Below are 18,589 nucleotides of genomic sequence, written 5' to 3'. Positions count from 1 at the left end.
CATCCCTTGCTTCGTTTATCCAATCTAGTTGGATAATAGAAATAGTAGAAAACAATGCTTCCACATCCTCATCCTCATCCTTGAAGAGTCTTCCCATTCGGTAAGGTCGCCATTTTTTAAGTGCATGTAGTATTTCCAACATTTCCTTCTCATAAATAACTTGCTTGAGATGTAGCAATAAAAATAGCCAATCACCTACATCAAAACATTTTTCACTACGATGTTGATATACCTGTTGTTTCGTTTGATTTTGCACCGAAGTGGCGTTATCCTTTAAAAGTTGGAGAACTTGTTTTGATGCTCGATATGATCTTTCACTGCTTGAACATTTTTCTTCTTGATATGTCCTTCTATCTCTAGAGTTTGAGGAGTGGGAATTTCTTCCAATCCTTTACAAGATATGGTTGAATTCATTTCTTGATGCTCGATGTGATCTTTCACTTCTTGAACGTTTTTCTTATTGATATGTCCTTCTATCTTGATAGTTTGAGGAATGGTAATTTCGACCAATGAATTACAAGATATGGTTGGATTTATTTCTTCTTTCTCGATGTGATCTTTCACTTCTTGCACCTTTTTCTTCTTGATATGTCCTTATATCTTGAGAAAATGAGGAGTGGTAATTCTTGCCAATGCTTTACAAGATATGGTCTGATTCATTTCTTCTTTTGACCTTTCTTGCTCCTTTTCTTCTTCCTCTTCACAATCTATGTAGAATAATTTCTTCTTTGCACACTTATGACCTTTAGTGTATTTGCTATCACAACTGTAACAAATCCCTTTTGCTCTTTTTTCTTCCAATTGTTGTGGTGTCAACCTTATAGGTTGTGGAAGACTAGCAGCAACAACACTTTCGTCTTTATAGTTGTGAGTGGTATGCTTCCTGGTTGCCATAATTTTTCTTTCCATTTTTCTTGCTAACCTAAATGCCTTCTCTAATGAATTAGGTTCCCAAAGGTGAACATCATGTTGGATATTATCCTTTAAAGAACCTATGAACACATCAATCCTATGCTCCTCTGGAATATTTTTTACCATTATGTTCAATTTTTGGAACTCCTCAGTGTGCTCCATTATTGAACCCTTTTGTTTGAGACTTATCAATTGGCTAAAAAAAGTGTTGCTTTTTGTATCCTCATAATGTGCTATCAATTCTTCTGTAAAAATTGCCCAAGTGATAAATTGTTTACGAGAGAAAAGCCATTAATACCATACAAACTGATTTGGTTCCAAATATAAAGTTGTAATATGTACCTTTTGTGTGTTTTGCACATTATTGAGATCGAAAAATTGCTCCATCTGTAATATCCATGTTGCAAGATCCTTGCCATCAAACTTCCTCATATCGATTTTTGGAATATGGTGCATCTTCGATCCAACATTAGAGTCTATGAAATCATGATTAACATTTCCTTTGTTTGCATCATGAGTTTCCTTTCCTCCCCTTTCACCATTAGTAAGTATTTCTTGTAGAAAATTTGTCAAATTTGCCTTCAAATCTATCTTCAAATCGTCAATCTTGGCTTCCACACCCTTTATCTTAGATTCCACTCCATTTATCCTAGCTTCTATTAGCTTTTGTGAGAGTGAAATTTGTTGCACTTGGTCTTGTAATTTTGATATATCATGTAGCATTTCTTCGTCTTCTTCATGAGTCATGCTAGAGCTTTCAGATTGCTTACTAGGTGTTTTCATTTTTTTTCCTCGAGGCATCAGTTACCGATACTAACGCTCTACTATGCCCTTTGAATTTCTTCAAAATAATTTTTCAAACCAAGCTTAAGAAAAAATTTAAAAAATCTACACACCTTTTTTCACTTTGTAGGAGCGCGATATTGCCTCTGATGTATCTCTGTAATTTCAAACATCCAATTCTAAAATTGCGACCTATGGTAGCCCTCTATGTCCTCTTTCCAATGCCACCAGTCTAACCCCAATTGGATTCTCCAATGAAGAGTTATGCCAAATCTCCCACAGTGACCTGATTATAGACTAATTCAGTAGAGTGAACTTGTACGACGTGCCACATGTCCCTGTTTTGACCTTTGGCTCTGAAAAATATATACAAGAAACTACAGTCCGTCCTCTTTCTGTACCTTCTTACAAAATTTCAATCCGATGCTCAGAGAGAAAGTTATGATGATTTTCCCCAGGTCACCTGTTTGGAATGTAATTTAGGAGTCTGCAAAAAGACCAACTTCCTCAGATCATATCTCTGCAAATATAGCGCGAAAAACTTTGAAATTCGGACCCAAGCTTCAGCACGATGTCTTCTCAAATGGGTTTTTTTTATTTAGCTTCTGAAACGTCGCAAAAAAAAAGTTATAGCAAAAATTCCACGATGACCTGTTTGGAGCAGCAAAACCCTAAAATCCAAAGCTCTGATACCAAATGTTATGAAACCAGCTCAAGAAAAAGATAGAAAATATAGATCAACGCCTTAGAATTCAACCTCTTCGAGTGGGAAACCTCCTTTACATTACACAAATGAACAATTCTTCGATGATACAAATGAAAAGACCTCCTTTCTATATATAGGAGTCTAAGGGGTCATAACATAATGAGAGCTGACATAACATTAATAATGTAAGGGCACAATAATAACAATAGTGGGCTTCTATGGGGCACAATAGTAACAATATAATGTTATGAAACCAGCTCAAGAAAAATATAGAAAAGATAGATCAATGCCTTAGAATTCAGCCTCTTCGAGGGGGCAACCTCCTTTACATTACACAAATGAACAATTCTTCGATGATATAAATGAAAAGACCTCCTTTCTTTATATAGGAGTCTAAGGGGTCATAACATAATCAAAGCCGACATTACATTAATAATGTAAGGGCACAATAATAACAATAGTTGGCTTCGATGGGGCACAATAGTAACAATATGGGCACTACATGGGTACATCAATATAATAAGTGGGTTGTACTAATAGCAATAAGGGGTTACACTAGTAGTATAGGGGCCTAACATTTATGCTCCTCTCTTAAATTATCAGTCATTAATATTTGTTTCTCCACCCATCTATAAAATATGTTTCTTCTTGTTGTCCTTTCTTCGATATCTCCCAAACAGTCAAAGGACTTATGACATTCATGCATTATACAACCTTCTCATTGGAGTTGCGATCTCATTTGTTTTATAGCTGGAATCCATGCCCAATGGTTTTGAAGATCACCCAACCAATTCATCCATAGATCTAAATCTGGTTACCTTAACTCAATTGCACAAAACCTTCTACTACAGTGGCCATAGGGTAGTTGATTTTTACGGATATATCCCTCTTTGTGTTGAAGTGCCAACTTCAATCAAAAATAGGTTTTGAGGTTACCTTAGTTATTTCCTCCCATAGCGAGAGAAATTTATGAGTGATCACATTTTGGCAATATTGTCGGGGAACGAAAAACATATTTTTCCCCTAACAACTTTATTGTTGAATATTAGATCTGTGAGGGAAAACAAATATTTGGATATCTAGTTTGGCTACAAGATGTTTTCTCTAGTGACTCCACATTATGATATGAAGGGTTCTTACTGACAAAATTCTAGCTCATACAAGTATTCGTACTCAGAGGAACCTAGATCTAAATCCACCTCATATTTTCACAAGCCCAGAAAATTTATTCAAGAGAAAGACTCCTAAGGAAACATGTATAGTAGATTTAGAAATATCTTTCTCTTTACTTGCACAACTTGAAACTTTTGAAGACTCGGTGCTAGATATTAAATTTGAGAGTAGCTTACTCATATCTAAGTTGAAGAGGAATTTGTCAGAAACTTGTTTAGATCAAAGAGGTCTTAAGACCTTTAGCCTCGACACTCTATCCTGGAACTAGAGATTTTACCCCAAGATTTTGAGATTTGGGCTTACTTTCATTAATTGGAATAAAAAGTCAAGGAATTTCAAGAATTTGCTGCTAAATCTCTAATTTATCCTTATTTCATCCCATACATTTTTACCCCAACTACTTAGTTGTCATATGGAGGTTTTCAAAAGCTTATTCCATCAACTTGCATTCGAGCAATCTTAGTACCCGTAAATTCTATTTTCTTTACTCCTGCTATTAGTACAAGTTCACATCATAGACCTATGGTTGGACGATATGCACCTTTGAATAATCCAACACTAGTCCATGCTCTCCCATATAATTATGGACAATCTCTTATTCAGTTTGATGAGACTGGATATTATATTACTCAACAACATCTAGATGATCTCAATGATTTCATAGATGTAGAAGAAGTTTACCATGATGACGTAAAATTGAAGCTTTTTGCATACAGTCTGTCTGGAGAGGTAACAAAATGGTTTAGATATTTTCCTGCAACCAATATTAATAGCTTCCAAAAGTTTGAATGGTTGTTTCTCGAGAGATGGGAAGTGAAGAAAAAACGATTGTAGATTTTAGCTGAGTATAATGCACTCTAAAGAAACCAAGGAGCATATGTACAAAAATTCACAATCAGATTTAATAAGATTTATAATTATATTCTAGCTAAAATCAAACCCCCTCCAGATTTAGTTGTGTTACATTATCTTGACTACTTTTCTGTTGAGTTGGCTTATCAACACCATGAGAGAAACCATCCTACTTTGGAGAAAATGTAGAGTAATGCAATTGGAGTGGAGGAAAATTTATTAGCAAAGAAGGAAAAAATGAAGGTGGAAAGAAGAGCTGGTTTCAAAGAAGATTTATCTTCATCCCATGACTTGAAATTTGATGTAATGCTGAAAACTATGGAGAAACTAGTGGATAAGTTAGCCTTTCCCCATGAGAATCAACCTCAATTCAGAAATCCAAATTTTAGGAGGTGCGAGGCTACCCAAAACCATCACAAAGAATAGAAAGCTCATGAAGAATAACAACCTATTGTTCTACCTCCTTTTCCAGAATCATTTATAGATGAGGATACTAATGAAGAAGAAGACCATCATATTGGGTGCTTCGATGATCAAGAGAACCAATTATTTCCACCAAAGAAGAACATGAAATTTCTATTGGATGCTTGGGAGAAAAATACAATGTTCATCTTAGTGATTAAGATATTTATCAACAGTGGTATATTAATTCAGTGGCAGATTTTAAAACACAATACAACCTTAGAAATTTGAATGTCCCTATTAAAGCACTGCCATGAAAGACAACAGCCGAACAACAAGATGAACCCAAAAAATAGATATTGAAGAGGCTAGAGGAGCCAAAGAATGACAATCCAAAGGAGTTGAAGAAGGATAATCTAAAAGAAGCAAGAAAGGAGACCAAAGATGCAAAAAAATTACATTCAGATTTTAATCGAGAGTCTGGAATCAGTAAGTTAAAATTGTACATTCCTTTTTCTGAACTTTTAAGAAATGAATAATATAGGAAAATAATTTCTACTATGATTAAGGATTCATATATTGATAAAGTAAACACAATTTCATAAGATTCGTTGAACCTAGATGATGATGCTCCCGAATTTGTATTTGACCCACACGTTACAAGTGAAAAAGATGATATGCCCCATTTTTATGTAAGTTTAAATGCGCGTTATATGATTCTTCATAATACAATGTTAGACTCCAGAGCCTCACATAATCTCATGCCCAAATCATACATGAACCATCTAGGACTCCAAATTACTATACCCTATAAATATTTTTTCTCCTTTGATTCCAGAAAGGTAAAATGCTTAGGGCTTATTAAGGATTTAGTTGTCGCCTTAGGTCAGATTCCCGCTAAAAGTGTTTTGATGGATGTAGTAGTAGCAAACATTCCTGTTAGAATTGGCATGTTGTTATCCTGATCTTAGTCAAAATGATTGAGAGGAGCTTTACAAATGGAGATGACTTATGCTTTTATACCATTGTTTGGTGAAATGAAAAGAGTATACCAAGAAGTTCAAATGGCCTATATGGTGAGAAAAAAATGGAGCCAGATAATAATCCAATATATTGTTATTAATATTAAATTTGATTATCTATAAATATTTATTATATCATGATTAAATATGTCTTAATCGCCACCCCTTTTTTTATCAAATAACCAAATTGGTTTGCAATACATTACATAATTGAAAATAATAATCATGGAGTTTGTAATATTTTTTATAATTAAAAGTATTGATTAAATTGTTTTGCAATATCTTTTAGAACAGAAAATAATGATCATCGAGTTTGTGATACCTTTTAATTAATGATTATGGGGTTAATAGACTTTATAGCCAATAAAATAATTTTTTTTCTCAAATAATACAAAGAAGCAGTCCTTTTTTTTTTCTCTCTAAACATTAATCAAATAACTTGTTTTTTTGTATAAAAACCATCCCATTTTAGTCCCCACCCGCAGCTAAATTGGTTAATCAAAGAAATGTGAAATCGTTGAAATTCAAAAGGAATCCCCTTGTTGTGACTCATGCTATAGGAAGGAGGACATATTGTAGCCTCCTAAATGTTTATTGTTAGTTACGTGTCAGGTGGGCTGTTGATCGTAGAAAAAAGTGTTAACCAAATAGTTATAATTATTTTATAAAAATTAAATAATAATTTAAGTCCCCTAAAAGTTTATTGGTAGTTACATGTGAGCTGAGTTACCAAAAAATACATCACATTTAATTAGTCACATGACATGATTCAGATTGTAGAAAAAGATCTTAACCAAATACTTTTATTTTAGAATATTGAAAATAACACTTTAAGTATTGATATTTAATTTTGAATATTCAAAAAAAATAATAAAAATTAAGTTATTTGATTGATTTTTTAATTGACAAATTACTGTTTTTATTTAAAAGGTTAATTATATATAAAATAATTTATAATAATAATATAATATAAATATAATGAAATTAATATAAAATAATTATAATTATTTTACAAAAAAATTAAATAATAATTTAAGTGAGATAGTTTTACTATTACAATTTTATATTTTATTATTACAATTTTTATGAAATTAAACTAAGTAATGAAAATAAAAATATGTTGCAGGGTTTGGAGGCAGCGGAGGGCAGACAGGCAATCAAGGTTTAGGGTTCAACATAGAGAGCGACAGAGGGTAATAGGCACCCATGGAGGCACAGGGAGGAGGGAGCTCCACTCCCTCCTACAGTAATGTGGTTTCAAATAGAGGAAGAGCAGGGAATAAAAATCAGACTCCACAACCCTTGGAGGTCAAGACAAAAAACACTGAAACTTAGAAGGCGAAAGGCAGCAAAACCCATGCAGAACAAGGGACCCATAAAGAAGACCGACAAGAGAAGATAGCAGAAGATAGAGATCAGGGAGCAGAGAACAAAAACAAGATGGGATCCTGTTAACCCAAGACCATTAACAAACTGCGAGTTATTTTGAATGATGCACCTCTGCAAGAGCACAGGGATCACATGGAAAACTATGCCATTATATGTAAATTTATGGGAATATGGACGTCAGAGAAAGCATTTTACACCTAGATAAAATACAACTGGAAACCAAAGGGGGAGTTAAAAATACATCTTGGATCCAAAGGTTTTTTACAGTGGTATTCACGAACATGGAGGATAGAGACATGATTTTTGAAGGAGGACCATACTTCTTTGTAGATGCCAGTCTCTATATGCGGCCATGGACGATGAACTTTGTGCCCGAACGTGAAACCTTCGCTTCAGTTCTAGTATGGATTAGACTCTACTCCTTACCTTTATATTACTAGATTTCAGAGTCTTTAAAAGCTATAGGCAATAAATTAGCTCATTTCTTAAAGATTTTAGAGGAAAATCTACGAGGAAAATATACCTCCTATGCTTGTATATGTGTGGAGATGGACCTGTGAGGAGCCCTTCCAGATGAGGTCATTCTAGAAGTCTATGACGAGGAATGGGTTCAAAAATTTGACTATGAACATATCCCATTCAGATGTCACAAATGTCATTAGCATGGGCATCTATCTAGAGAATTTCCTCTTAATAGAAGGGAGGAACACCTAAACACCAACAAAGGGAGAGATCAGACAGGTTTCACCAAAGTAGGAGGAAAAGGAAAAGGAGGGGGAAGGAAGACACAAAAGAGCCCTACTGAGAAGGATAACAGAACAAGTAGTCACAATAGTTTTGAGATCTTAGAAGAATAAGATGTCGAGGGAGGTGATCAAAAGAGAACAGAAAATCAAACAGCAAGGGGGAAAGAAAAAGAGACCAGCATGGAGTTCACACAGGAATAGAATGATCAAGTGAAGGACCCTTTGAGTAACATAGAAATAGAAAAAGACTAGGAAATGACTCAAAGTGAAAGTGGCACTAAGGACCAAGACTTACAGGAGATACTAGAAAGGGAGAACCTAGAGCTGCAAAAGTTTCTAGAACAAGGAGGAAACCTGGGAATAAACTCCATACCTCAGGAGGATGTTGACAAGGTACAACAGATATTCCTTTACAAGTCAAATCAAATAGCTGCCGGAGTCAAAAGAGGACATGATAACCATGATACTAAAGGGACTTCCTCAATAGGATTAATAACAAGTAATTTAACAAAAAACAGAGGCAAAAGGAGGGGAAGAAAAAGACAGAAAGAACTACTGCTGGAGTGTGGAAATCTAATGATTGACTCAGGAAGGATGATAGACCTGTCCAGTTACTCCTTTAAAACTCCACCCCAATGAAGATCACAACCTGGAACATTAGAGGAATAGGGAGTAGAAGAAAACAGAGAAATGTCGGTAACAGGATCAAAGAGGAAAAACCTGACATAGTATTCATACAAGAAACAAAATGCTCAATGGATAAGATCAGAGAAAAACATAGTAGATGGTTAAATAGATATGAATACCTTGAAGTTAAGGCAAAAAAATATGCTGGTGGCATTCTCACGATATGGGATCCACAAAAATTTGGTGTGATTGATGCGGAGGCATCTAGACATCACCTCTCTTTGATTTTCCAACCAGTGGGTTATAGGTATTGTTACATGATCACAAATTTCTATGGTCCTCAGCCAATGGAGGTCAAACTTCAACTACTCATAACACTGGAGGATATAAGTAAGAGATACCCAGCTCAACCCTAGATTCTAGGAGGTGATTTTAACATGACTAAGTCACTCACGGAGAAGAAAGGAGGAACTAGAACACTTGGCTGGGATTCAGTTGCCTTCCAGAACTTCATCACCAATATGAAATTGGTTGATATGGAAACTAACAATGGAATCTACACTTGGAATAACAAAAGGGGTGGCCCTACCCAAGTAGCCTCAAAATTAGATAGATTTCTTATTCCAGAGGAACTTCTTCTCATGGGAAGTGGCATGAATACACTCATCCTACCTTTTCGAGGTTCAGATCACTGGGCTATTCAATTGGAAGCTTCTCTTTTTGGTAAACTGAGGAACTCCCCCTTCAGGTTTGAGAATGCTTTGCTCACAAATTTAGATTTCCTCACAAAAATTGAAAAATGGTGGAAGCAAGAGCTACACCTTTAAGGTAAAAAGATGTTCCTTCTACACAGCAGGCTCAAACACATTAAAGGCAAACTCAAAAAGTGGAACAAAAAGGAATTTGGCAATATCTTCAAAGCTAAAGGAAATGTGGAAAAGAAACTTAAGGAAATAAGCCAAATTCTCATCATAGAAGGCTTTACAGATGAAAAGAAAGAGATGGCAGAGTCACTCTAGCATGAATGGGAAAACAGATGTATACAAGAGGAAATATTATGGAGACAGAAATCCAGAGTACAATGGATTAAGGAAGGGGAGAGAAACACCAAATTCTTTCACAAATCCACCATAGCTCACTGAAATAACAACAAAATTGTGAAACTTACAGATTAGCATGGTATAGAAAGAAACACTCATGAAGAGATGGAAGAGGTTCTCGTCCAGCATTTTCAGAGAATTGCTGAGGAAACCTCGGAAGATAGATATCAATTTACGAAAAGGTTTACTCAATACCAAAATTGGTTTCTAGAGAAGAAAATCACAATCTCAATAGACCAGTAACAGAGGAAGAGATTGAGGAAGTCATTACATAGATGCATAATGGGAAAGCACCAGCCCCGGATAGCTTCAATGTGGACTTTTTCAAAACATGTTGGAGGGTAGTAAAACAGGATATTCTGGAGGTAGTGGAAGACTCTCGAAGATTTAAGATAGTCTTGAGGGCACTCAATGAATCCTTCATAGCCTTAATCCCCAAACAGGAAAAGTCTACCTCTCCAGACAGATTCAATCCTATAGCATTATGCAATGTGGTATACAAAATAATATCTAAAGTAATTTCCAATCATCTCAAACCACTACTCCCTACCCTAGTGTCAGAGGAGCAAACGGGCTATGTGGAAGGAAGACAACTTCTTAATAACATAATTCAATCACATGAAGTTTTTCACTCACTCAGTACTAATAAACAGGCATGGATGATAATCCAGCTGGACATAGCTAAGGACTATGAAAAACTCAGCTAGTCATACATAAGAGCAGTTCTAAAAGCCTATGGCTTTGATTACATTTGGATTAAGTAGGCCATGGCGCTAGTTACCTCTACCAGCTGTTCAATTCTTCTAAATGGCTCTCTCTCCAAAACCTTCAAGCCTATTAGAGGTCTCAGGCAAGGTGATCATCTTTCTCCTTTCCTTTTCATTCTAATGATGGAAGGGTTAGGAAGAGCAATCAGGGCTGCTAAGGAGGAAGGGAGAATTTAGGGTTTGAGACCCACTCAAGATGGGGACATGATGACACATCAGCAAATTGTGGATGATACTATGCTGCAAGGCACACCCACAGTCAAGGAAGCCAAAGAATTTAAGCAGATTCTGAGGGACTTTGCCATGGAAGCAGGCACAAAGGTAAGTCTTACTAAATCAAAGATTTTCTTTTTCAATACAGATATTTTGATTCAAAGAAATCTATCCAGAATTTTGGGCTTTCAAAGAGAGTATTTGCCAGCAAAGTACCTGGGAGTTCCCCTCACTGACAAACCATTACACAAGGGAATCTGGGAGCCTATTCTAAATAAGCTAAAGGATAAGATTAGTAAATGGAAAAATAGAGCTCAAAATCTCGCAGGGAGACTAATCCTAACTAAGGCTATCCTCCAAAGTATCCCTATCTATATGCTATCAGCCATTCTGGCACCAAATGGTGTTACCAATATAAGCAACATTCAAAGAGACTTTCTCTAGGGGAAATGTGAAGAAAAGAAGAAATGGTCCCTAGTGCTATGGGACAGGGTATGCAAACCTAAAGACCATGGTGGCTTAGGTCTCCATGACCTAGGGGTACTTAACAGAGTTCTAGGAGCCAAAATCTGGTGGATATGGATAAAGGAAATTGAAGCCCCCTAGGCAAAGCTTTGGAAGCAAAAGTATGCAAGAGATTGGCAGGAAAAGAACCTCATAAGAATGACAGGACAAGTAAAACGATCATCAATTTGGAATAGGGCTTGGGAGAACAGGGACTTAGTCCAAAATCATAGTTTCTGGGAGATCAAAAATGGAAAACTAGCTTGGTTTTGGGAGGATAATTGGCAGTAGGAGGACAATCTCCGTAGTGAAGAATTAGCAGACATTCACAAACACCATCAAAAAAGGATTAAGAAGGGTAAGTGACTATTGGGATCAAACATGGAACAATGGGAAATGGAGAATTTGGAGACTTCGAGATTACAGTGAAAGGGGCATGATGCATACTCAAGCTATAGCCCTTAACAATCTTTTCGAAAAGAGGCAAATCTTAACCTCAACCATGGAAGACCAACTAAGATGGGGAAAGAACAAGGCTGGTCTCTTCACCCTTAAGGAGGCAAAAAGGATAGACACAGGCTTTAACTTTCCAAACACTGATAAGACGTGGAAAGAACTCTGGGATAATCCTCATTGGATGAAAGTCAAACTATGCAAGTGGTTGGTTCAACAAGGAAATATTCTGACATGGGATAACCTAAGAAGAAGAGGCTTTTTTGGCCCCTCAAGATGTCACCTATGTGGGTGACAGGAAGAAACCACTAATCATCTACTGAATACATTCTCTTTCACTACAATACTTTGGAACTAGATTGGAGATGTCTTCGAATAGATAGACAAACAAGAAAATGACATCATTACAACATTGAAAAACTGGCGGAATTTTTTTTCGGATAATGAGACAATAACCTCTACCTGGGAGTTGACCCTAGGGTTCTTAATTTGGAATGTTTGGAAGGAGCGCAATAGCAGGATTTTCAAGGATAAGGTGAGCCTGGTGAGCAGCATCGTAAAGCTAATCCTTAAGTAACTCAAAGAGACTATTCATATCATGGGAGGTGTTGATACCGAAAAACCCATTGGACAAAGAGAGGCCAGAATCCTAGAAAAGTTAGAGCTCAAGGTTCATCTTCCTCATTGTTCTAAGTAGATCAACAAGAAGAACTCAACAGAGAAGGCTTTCTGGCAACCCCCTACTCATGGTTTTCTAAAATTTAACATCGATGGGGCTTCAAAAGGAAATCTAGGAGAAGCAGGTTACGAAGGGGTCATGAGTGATGAGGAAGGAAATATACAGGTCAACTTCCACAGTTATCTAGGAAAAGAAACCAACAATATGGCTAAGCTCATGGCGATGGAATTGGGCTTGGAAATACTGTTGAAGTACAACATTCACAACGTCATCATAGAGGCCGACTTGTGTGAAGAGGATCAACGTTGGTGCTACACCTAAGAAAATATCAAGACAATGGTGACTTCTACAAATATACCAGAGAATCCATTCACACCTAAGATTTCTGAGAACTCTTAGGTTGGTGCATGTTCGTAGGGAAGCCAACAAAGTGGCAGACTAGCTTACCAATGAGGGAGTTTGAAACAAGCATATCGACTTATGTTGTAGGTGGGAGGAGGTAATGGATGATAGAATGAAGGAGGAATGCTCTTCCTGGGCCCTCAGTGATAGATAACAGTACCAGAATCTTACTTCATGTCAACGATGAATAAGTTCACCTCATGCAATTTATCAGAGGAAAGGCACAGATGGTTCTCTAAGGGTGCTTCTAGAGACAAAGGTATCAATCGAAACAGTAGATTTTTGCACACAGGAGAAGGGATTACATGTATGCAAACTCCACTCATAATGCATTCTCGGCAGGAGGCCACCCTTCCGGCTATGTATTCCTCATGCAATGTGGGGAAGGGCATAGGAAGAAATTACCAGGCAAACACTGCTTGAGATGTCCTAAGATGACAAGAGAGGTCATTCGACTAGTGGTGTAGGGAAGGGGATGAACAAGGATAACCATCTTCATCACTGGGTAAGCAGCGAGCAGATGTGCGGTCCGATTGGTTCTGTGGCCATCAGATCCAGAGGAGGAAGATCAATGGCCAACATTTGGCATGCTAGTTGGTGGGCCTGAAAGGATAAAACCACTAATGGTTTACCACCTTCATCAAGAACCATCCAAACCAAAGGCAGTTTTTATGAAAAGCTAGTGATTCCACTCAGGAAGCACCATGTGGTAGAGGAAAGGATAAACAAACCACCTTTATCACGTGGTAAACAACAGGCTTTTAAGCCACGCAATATGGACACCAACCGTTGGATCAAAATGAAGAGATCAACAGTTGGCGTTGATTGTGTAGCTTCGCCTCTGCGTGGGTTGATTTTTGACTACCAGTTTGTTAGGAGTCAAATCATTGGTGGGTTCGGGAAGCGGACTTTGATTCCACTTGCCCAATTTCAGTTCCAGGGCTGTCTTGTCATTGTTTATGTTTATCTTTTGGAGGGTTGTTTGGGTACTTTGAGTATTTTCTCTCTCCCTTTCTGGGATTCTGCGCCTCTGTGCATTTCATGTAACCTGTGTAAATCATTCTTTTTCCTAAGATAATAGAAGGACCATCTCTTTCTTTAACCAAAAAAGAAAATAAAAATATGTTGCTTTTCACCAGATATTATATAAATAAAAGGTAGGAGATATTTTTACACTTTTAAAATTTGATATCAAACCATTACAAAGATATATTTTAATTAGTAAAATAAAAGAAAATAATGCTACTTCATTGTTGTATAGAAATTCATATCTTAATGTATGTTGCAATATCAAACCTTTAACAAACAAAAAAAAGAGTTTTTTAGCGTGAAAGATATAGAGTGTCAGCCTAAACAAGTTGTAAAGGAGAAAACTCAAGATGTCAAAAGCTATCAAAATGAAAACTTGAAATAGGAGGCTACGTTTTCATCCTTCACACTCACAAGCTATTCAATTTAGTAGCCAAGCAAGTTTCCCCAAACCATTGACTTAAAGATTTATTGTTATTGTTTTTAAAAGAAAGGAGAAAACAAACCCACTACCTATAGGACCATTATGATACACATTATTCGAGCCAAGCAAGATCTATAACAATTTCTGTATTCAAGCTTCTGTGGTCCATAATGAATTATACAAAGTCTTTTGGTAGAAATCACATGAGAGATTTTTTTGGCTGATGCGTTTCAAACCAACAAGTGTGGTTCATCATCAGGACCAGATGAATAGGCAGACCATGGAAAAGGCTTAAATAGAGAGCAATCTAGAGACATAATTTCAAGTAACAGCTATATTTGAACAATAATGTTTAAATTATAATATTAATTTATTAATATATTAAAAACAAATATTATTAAGTAATGGTTGTATTAAACGGCTAGTTTTTGAAAAAAATATTTAAATAATGATATTATTTCATTAATTTATTAAAAATATTAATTGGTAATGACTATATTAAACGACTAGTTTTTGAAAAATAATATTTAAAAAATGATATTAGTTTATTAATTTATTAAAATATTTATATGTAACGGCTATACTAAACGACTAGTTTTTGAAAAAATATTTAAATAATGATATTATTTCATTAATTTATTAAAGATATTAATAGGTAACGACGATATTAAACCACTAGTTTTTGAAAAATAATATTTAAATAATGATATTAGTTTATTAATTTATTAAAATATTAACATGTAACAGCTAGTTTTTGAAAAATAATATTTAAATTAATTTATTAAAACCAAATATTACTAGTTTTTGGAAAATAATATTTGAATTGTGATATTCATTTATTAATTTATTAAAAACAAATATTAATAAGTAACCACTATGTTAAACAACTAGTTTTTAAAATAAATAAATAAATAATCAAAGTCAAACCTTAAAGGAGGGGAGTCAAAAATTATAAAAACAAGTGAAGACCCTAATCAAGACAAAATCATTTGATAAATAAAATAACTAATGGAAATAAAATAAAATAAAAATAAATAACAAAAACATATATATATATATATATATATATATATATATATATATATCTATATATATATATATATATATATATATATATATATATATATATATATATATATATATATATATATATATCCAAAGAAAAAAAATCAATAAATAAAACGGGGTCAACAATAAAATATGGGGCTCAGGCCCATTAAACAAATAACAAAAATACTAAAAGGAGTTAAGAACGAATAGGATGATAAAATACATAAAAAACATGAAGGATCAAGAAAATAAACTCTAATGAAGAATAAAACAACAACAAATACTATAAAAAGGATGCCAATACCAACATAGATAAAAATATATATATATATATATATATATATATATATATATATATATATATATATATATATATATATATATATATATATATATATATATATATATATATATATATATATATATATATAAACAATTAAAAAATAAATAAATAAATAAATAGGAGGACAAGAGAGGGACCCAACTTCTACTAATATTCCAACCATCATCTCTATTCAAATTATTGGGTCTTTTTTCAATTTCTAGAGCCTCCCTCAATTTACGATGATGAAAATGACTAACCTTAGCAACGACTTGGGCCTCCTCAATGCAGATGTGATGCTTAGATTTATCTGCATTCTCCACCAAAGCAGAGGAGCGGGTCCTGCCATGCTTTATGTCAGTAGCATGCTCACGAATCCTTTGATTAATCAAGTGACCAGTCTCACCGATGTGGGGATTCCCACAAGAGCATGGGATAATGTAAACAGCCTTCATATTCTTGGGGTCCACTGGGTAATTTACAGATCTAAGGGAGCTCCTATGGTATTTAAAGGCCGAGCCACCTTTTGCTTCCTTGGGATCCTTGCAATCTTGTCAGTGGTCCCTTGGATAAAAGGAAGATGAACACTAGAAAATTGATCCTTGGTATCTTTCTTACCACTAGGACCTTTTTCAACTATGAGGAAAGCCTTAGTACATTGGTGTCTACTATACTCGTTATTAAAGAAAACACTTAGGAGATGTGCTTTCTCTTCCTTGAGATGGTTCTCATCAGAAACTTCTAAAGCTCTAGTTGCTAAGATGTTGAGAACACCAAGATTTTGAGCTTGGAAATGATGAGAATTAGCATGAAGATATTGTTCTGTATGAGTTTTCTTACGATATACTTAATGAGAGAAAGAGCCATTATCATTCCTTGAGAGGAGGACATCCAGGAAGGGAAGACTAACATTACATTCAAATTCCATGGTAAACTTTATAGAAATAGATTGATTGTTAAGCTGGAGGAAAAGTAGTTCCAACTTTTCTTTACCATGGGACTAGATGACAAAAGCTTCATCCACAAACCTCTTCCACAACTTAGGCAAAAGATGAGAAGAGGCTAAGGCTTTTGATTCAAAATCCTCCATGAATAGATTAACTACCATAGGGGAGAGGGGGGAACCCATGGTGACACTGCAAGTTTGCTCATATAATTCCCCATCGAATGAAAAGAAAGTAGAAGTAAGACAAATACCAACTAAATAAGTCATATCAGGATCTATGATGTGCTTGATGACTTCGATGGCCTCGTTAATAGGGATATTAGTGTAAAGAGAGACCACTCGAAGCTCACAAGATTATCAGCTGGATCAAGCTTGAAACTCTTTAACTCATTAACAAATGATGCAAAGTCCTTGACGAAGGATTCTATATGGCCAACAAGGGGCTTAAGCTTCTAGGCTTAATATTTAGTAAGAAGATAAGTTGGCCTTCCTATCATGTTGAAAATGGGTCTCAGAGGAGCCCCTTCCTTATGAATCTTTGGAAGACCATAGATTCTAGGGTAAGAGGGAAACTTTCAATAAGCTTATGACTGAACGAACTAACTGAGCTACTAGCCTTTATAGCAAGAGCCACATTTTTGGAAATATTCTTCAGAGGATCCTTGTTGAGTTTCCTGTAGCTCCTGCTATTATGGAGGTGGTCCAACATCTTTCGACAGTAATCATCTTTATCAAGAATAACCACAGCACCACATTTGTCAGCTTTGAGAAAAACAAATTCTTATTATCATTTAACGATTTGAGAGCATCAAACTCAGGTTTGCTGATGTTATTCTTGGGGGGATTTTCCTTTCTAAGGAAAACTGCATAGTCTTGATGAATGATATCTTTAGTGACATCCAGTAAGTCTCTCATACCATATTCAATGTCACAGATGATATCGTTGGTCGAGATCTTTCTAGGAGCAAGGGAAAAATTTAAACCTTTCTCCAAAAGACTAAAGACAGGGGGATCAAAAGAAAAGCTAGAGAAATTGACAACCCTATTACTAGAAGAGGAAGGAAAATTAGAACAACCAATATTATCTAAACTTAGAGTCTTATTACCAATCCTATTATTATTACAATTATCCGAATTGAAAACAAAGTCACTAACCTCATTAATATTATTATTATTATTATTATTATCCAAACATAAATTATTATTGCTATTCTTAATATTATTATTCCTATGTGAGGTGAAAATATAATCACTATTATTAGTATTACTATTAAACCAATTATTATTATTATTATTATTTAATTGAATATTATTATTAATAGAACCACTTCCACTATTATTGAAACCAACAGAAACCAAAGAAGAATTAACAGACAATGAACCTGAGGGAATCTGACTCGGTGAATACGAGATTGTTCTAGATTCAGCTTTGATGATAGAAGGGTGAGAAACACCCTTAACCCAAGATTGGAGAGTAGAGATTTGATTAGAATTAATTCTACCTCTGGAAGGACCACAAAAGAAACTAGACTCATTGGGATGCGAGATGAATTTCTCCAAGAGCTTACTGAACTTCTTGGACTGCTTTACTTTCCATATTTCTTCCAGACGAGAAGATTTCAGAGCTGAGCATGCTTCGATCCTTGACCAAAGGGGAGTAGAGATCTGATTTTAAAGTTCCAAATGGAGAGACAACAAATTAAGAGAAATGAAATCCAAAACCTTTCTCACCTTTCCAATCTCCAAACGAACCAATGCGATGCTAGCATTAAGAAAAATACGACAACCACTAGAATTATTAAGAGGATACTTAATTTGAGCGAACGAAGGAAAAAGGGAAGAGTCTCTACATCGTTTTAGAAAAGCCAAATCATTATTTAAATATTATCTTTCAAGAACTAGTAATATTTGGTTTTAATAAATTAATTTAAATATTATTTTTCAAAAACTAGCCGTTTAATATAGCTATTACCTATTAATATTTTTAATAATTAATGAAATAATATCATTATTTAAAATTTTTTTCAAAAACTAGCTATTTAATATAATCGTTACTTAATAATATTTGTTTTTAATATATTAATAAAT

The sequence above is a fragment of the Pinus tabuliformis genome, chromosome 2_1, assembly GCF_031772625.1.
Source record: "Pinus tabuliformis cultivar Carrire ecotype Pingquan chromosome 2_1, CPIR1, whole genome shotgun sequence".
NCBI classification, from domain to species: domain Eukaryota; kingdom Viridiplantae; phylum Streptophyta; class Pinopsida; order Pinales; family Pinaceae; genus Pinus; species Pinus tabuliformis.
Note: the sequence above shows the minus strand (reverse complement) of the source record.